We start from the raw sequence: 6021 nt of genomic DNA on the forward strand, positions 1-6021 counted from the left end.
AAATACTGTATTAATATAAATTTTTAAATATTTTATTTTAATAAATACATAACGAATACATTGAAACTTTAAATTTTATATTCTTTTATAAAAACTTTCATAGTTGGTAATTAAGGACTTCCTGTTAAGTAAACCCAATAAATAATAACATAATGCAAACTTTGGTGAACTTAAACTAGGGTACTGGTAGTAAGTACCTTGCTGTTGGTGACCAGAATGGGAACAGATGAAAACAAAATCTCGCTGAACATGTCCCCATTTACGATTGCAGTGCCACTTTGGATCCTAGTAAAAGGTCAAAGCAAAGATTCAATAATAAGAATATTTAATTAAGGTGTTTAACGTTGGTGCATGCGGCATGGCGTATTGTAGTTACAGTACTACTACTTTTTGATGCAGTTCAGTTTAAGCTCTTAATAAACTCGTAAAGCATATGGTTATATACTTATATTTGACATGGTTTTGATTAGAGTTTTGTTAATTCCAGCTGGAAGAGGAAGGGATCAAGGGAATAATGGGGACCATATTCATTACTCAAATTCAAAGAGTTGAGGTAATCAAATTAATGAAACGGAAAAACCACTCACATACGCTAGACGCCTTTGACTGTAACTTACTGCTGTTTATTTCAGTACTGCTCCTCTTCGCCTGCCACGCTAACAAACTTAAATAAAATTCAAACAGCGAGTTCCATCGTTTGCACTCTTATTATGTCACCATTCACATCCTTTTCTTTCTCTGGTGGCCTGATGGTTGGTGGCTAATTGTGGCTAAGCGTTGACTAATCAATTCCCTTGCTACACGGGTTGAGATGGATAATGGCTATTAGTGTGTATCAAAATTCAAAACTCAAAAGTTACTACGAGGGCAACATAGGAAAATTAGCACCAAAAATTTATTGTTATGGGGTGGGTCGTGAAGACGGGGATAAAAACTCAAAATCGTAAGTAACATTTTTCAAAAAGAGGGAAAAACCACAAAAAAGAGATTCCACATTCTTGTTTTAGGTAATTACAAATGTTAATAATATTATTGTGGAAATAATTATAGTTGATCCATTACCTAAACCCTAGCCCACCACGGCAATCTCGGAACCAGATTTCACTAAAAGAGATATGCTCCTCGAAAATCTCTCCAACCTTAACCACTAAACACCCATAAATCGGAGCACTATCAGGAGACTCCGCAAAACCGGTAACAAATGATACGGATAACGGCCATATACAAACTCAATATAAACGAGTGACCAATAAAGTCACAAGTACACAACCCATCCCATTTTGACTTTGAATACTCTCACACTCTTACTTACTTAAGCGTTGGAATCCCTTTATAGGTGCCCAACGCCACCGCTCTTACAAGAAGACGATGTTCCTCCTTTTTATCCCAAGGGAAGCAAGTTCGAGCAACAGCAGAACGAGCTATACCTCGGAGACCTTTATTCACACAGGAACATTTGGCGCCCACCGTGGGGCCGAGATCTTCTAACCCCACAATTCTTTGAAAATTACCTTCTATGCTTTCTCATCTCTTTTGTAGGTCACAACACATGGCGGACGAACATAGCCACGCTCCCTCAAACCATAATCCAGCCGAACTGATGGCCATCAATGAGACCCTAAAGGCGGAGAACCAAAGAATGGCCGAACTCTTACGCCAGAGGCAGCATAGTCATAGCAAAGGAGGAGAGCATAAGTATGCCGAAAAAAAGAACGACCACGATGAACACATGTCGGAGGCTAAACATGTCATACCCACTCCCCCAAAAACAACCACCAAAAGGACTAACCCATTTTCGAAGGAGATCATGAGCTTTCACATGCCTAAAAGCTTTACCCTATCGATGACCCTGAAGCCCTACATGGGAATATGAGACCCAAACATCCACGTCACCAAGTTCTATACGATGATGTTCATGAACAAAGAATCCGACCCAATCCTATGTCGTACCTTTCCCACCTTCTTAGATAGAGCCGCCTTGATTTGGTTCTCCAACCTCTCTGAAGGCTCCATTTCCAACTTCGATGAGCTAGCCAACCAGTTCGTCAACCATTTCGCAGTATCCAAGATATACGTGCACAACTCCGACTACCTGAGCACTATAAAGCAGGGGCCGCACAAAAGCCTAAAGGACTATGGTACGCGGAATCGTGATTACACTTTAATTATGTAAAATTCATTGCTCTTTCTTTCCCTGGTAATGGCGCCAAAAACATGATGTCAAGACCATGGTTCACAACTCCGTGTAACTAACCAGCAAGTGCACTGGGTCGTCCAAGTAATACCTTACGTGAGTAAGGGTCGAATCCCACGGAGATTGTTGGTATGAAGCAAGCTATGGTCACCTTGCAGGTAATCCCAAGATGCCTAATACAATAGTGAAAGGTCCTATTTATAATAAACTAGCTACTAGGGTTTACAGAAGTAAGTAATTGATGCATAAATTCACTTCCGGGGCCCACTTGGTGTGTGCTTGGGCTGAGCTTAAGTGTTGCACGTGTAGAGGTCCTTCTTGGAGTTAAACGCCAGTTTTTGTGCCAGTTTGGGCGTTCAACTCTGGTTTTGGCTCCTTTTCTGGCGCTAGACGCCAGATTTGGGCAGAAAGCTGGCGTTGAATGCCAGTTTACGTCGTCTATTCTTGGCCAAATTATGAACTATTATATATTGCTGAAAAGCCCTAGATGTCTACTTTCCAACTCAATTGGAAGCGCGCCATTTCGAGTTCTGTAGCTCCAGAAAATCCACTTTGAGTGCAGGGAGGTCAGAATCCAACAGCATCAGCAGTCCTTCTTCAACCTCTGAATCTGATTTCTACTCAAGTCCCTCAATTTCAGCCAGAAAATACCTGAAATCACAGAAAAACACACAAACTCATAGTAAAGTCCAGAAATGTGAATTTAACATAAAAACTAATGAAAATATCCCTAAAAGTAACTAGATCCTACTAAAAACATACTAAAAACAATGTCAAAAAGCGTATAAATTATCCGCTCATCAGACTACATGACCAGATTCACTGAAGCAACCAATGAGATACCCAACTTAAACCCAGAAGTCCACCTTCACGCCTTAAAAAGCAGCCCCCATCCTAGAAAATTCCAAGATACCATAGTCATCGCAAAACCAAAAATCCTAGCTGAATTCCGAAAAAAGGCAACAACCCAAATCGAGATTGAAGAGCTCCGAGCACTGTGAAAAGCAGAAAAACCCACCTCGAATAGAGAGGACGAGAAGCGAAACAAGTATCCAAGCAGTAGGACAGACCAAAGGTCATTCAGACTTACACCTAAATTTAACAGCTACACTCCCCTCTAATGAGTTTGGAAAACTCTAAACTAAATTGATGATGATCAAACATTATTAACAGCAAAATTATTAATCTAATTTTGATTGATATATTAATTAAATTAATTTTGCTGTGCAGGTTTTTATTGGGCCGAGAATTAATGAAAATACAGCAAGCCCAAAATTAAAACTTGCAATCAGCCTTGTTTAATGTTTCTTACATTTTGGCTGAATGGTTATAATAGATGTTGGGCAGGAATAAATCTTATTACTTCAAAGCCCAAAGAATGCTTTCCTATTTGCTCATTGCTTGATCCAAATTTCATCAGGAAAGCAAATGTTATTATTGGGCCAGAAATTAAATGTTGTTGCAACTAAGTCCAACTTCACATTTGATAAGAGTTCCTCATGCATGATCCAAAACAAATGAAAAAGAAAGCAAAAATGCTTCCAACGGATCCAAGCACTTCACCATGTGATGGATTCCAAAATTCATTACATTGTCATTTATTGCATGGGAACTATGAGAGAGAAAGTTACAGCTGAATTGATTGATGGCCATAGTGCTACACGCCACTCTAGCTAGGGAAGTAAAAGCAACTCATTTGAATTAATTTATTCAAACACTTGATTGTTTTTTCTTTCACAATTTCTTCTCTCTCATCTCTTTCTCTCTTCTTCTTCGGTCCTTGTCCAAGAAACTATGAATGCTACGTTCATCTACCAAGAAAAAGAAGAAGTTACATGCATCAAGACCATCAAGCTAATGATGGCAAGAAAACATACTAAAATAAAAAAGAGCTGTGGCTAAGATTGTCACCAAACATGGATAGATTTGGTGAGGTAATCTTGGGTTCTTTATGCTCAAAAAGGAAGAAGAAGATCTCAGCCAGCAAGGGGAGATTCTTGGAGGATGGCTTGTCTTTGATTCTGCTCAACCACCACAGGAAGTAGCTAGAGTGGCGAAGTGATGGTAGAGGCAGAGATTGAAGCAGATGAAGTCATCATCATCATGAAGCATCAAGGGCCAGAAATCCATCTTGGAGAGCAAGCTAAGGATGGAGAGCTCGGATTGATGAAGAGTGATGACCAAGGAAGGACTAGAGGTAATTGCATGTTGGTTATTGCATGGTTATCTCTTCTCTCTCTCTGTGTGGCCAAACCGGTTTCTTGAAGGAAGAAGAAGTTGGCTTGGATTTTTGGCTTCAAGTGTGGAGGCTTCTCTCTTCTATAAAAAGGGAGAACAGCCACTGTTTGGAGCAAGGAGTTAGAAGTAAGCATTAAGAGTGCAAGGCACAGGATTCTCAGAGCTACCTAAGCTTACAGATTTTCTTCTCCTTCAATGTATTCTGTTTTGTATTTTTTTGTTTAATTTTGTCATGTCTTGAGTCTCATGGAAAAAGACAAACAGTGAGGTTTGTAATGAAAAAGCCATAGAGCGGAAAAAGGCAGAGAGTGCAAAATTAAAAGAAAAAAGCCATAGATGTCTTAGAGTTCCTTTGTTCATCTATGTTGTGTTTCATGATTCTGTGGGAATCCCCTTGTAAGTTGGGTTAGCACTTTACAGTTTGTAATCAGATTGATTATAGTGAAATTCCATCATGTTTATGATGGAGACTGGATGTAGGCTGCACTGCACTTAGCAGCTGAACCAGGATATATCTGGGTGTAATCTTCTACTATTCTCTTCTACATTTCTATTTCTACTGCATAGGAGCAAAAACCAAAATTATCTCGTGCCAAGTGACGAGACAAAAAGAAAAGTCTCGTGGCTAGGGACGAGACAAAAGAAAAAGTCTCGTGTAAAGTGATGAGCTAAAAACAGAAAAGTCTCCTCTAAGTCCAGCAAGGGTTATCAAGCAAAAAGGGGGCTAAGATTCAACCCCCCTTCTCTTAGCCACTGAAACCATCAATTGGTATCAGAGCTTGGTCTCAAAGAGATCAAGCTTTGCAGCTTGGAGTAAAGATCCTCATGGCAGAAAACAGTGGCGCAAATGTGGTGTCCTATAATCTGACTGAAGGTCAATCAAGCAACAGACCTCCTCTTTTCAATGGGAAAAATTACACCTATTGGAAGGAGAGGATGAAGATATTTGTACAAGCAGTGGATTACAGACTTTGGAGATTATTCTAGAAGGGCCTCAATTTCCAACTACCACAAGTGCTGAAGGAGTAGTCTCTCTCAAACCAGAAGCAAGATGGACTAAGGAAGATAGGAAGAAGATAGAATTAAATGCCAAGGCAGTTAATCTGCTCAACTGTGCTATCAGCTTCGAGGAGTACCGACGGGTATCAAGATGCACAACGGCAAAGAAAATCTGGGACAAATTGCAAATCACCCATGAAGGAACCACCATTGTAAAGAAGACTCAGACAGACATGTTGAATAGAGAGTATGAAATGTTTACAATGAAGGAAGGAGAGTCCATTGATGAACTGTTCGAACGGTTCAACGCCATCATTGTTGGCTTAGATGCTCTGGGAATTACACATTCTGAATCTGTGCTAGTGAAAAGAGTATTGAGATGTCTTACAAAAGAGTGGGAAATAAAAGCCTTAATTATTTCTGAGAGCAGTAGCTTAGATTCCATGACACTTGATGATTTGAGAGGAAATCTTCTTGCTTTTGAAAACACCTATTTGAAAAAAGATTCAAAAAAGAAAGAAATTGCTTTTTCTTCTGTGACTAACCCTCTGGATGATGAATCCAGTGATAACTCCTCTGAACATGAATTT

The sequence above is a fragment of the Arachis ipaensis genome, chromosome B03 (genome assembly GCF_000816755.2).
Source record: "Arachis ipaensis cultivar K30076 chromosome B03, Araip1.1, whole genome shotgun sequence".
Taxonomy (NCBI): Eukaryota; Viridiplantae; Streptophyta; class Magnoliopsida; order Fabales; family Fabaceae; genus Arachis; species Arachis ipaensis.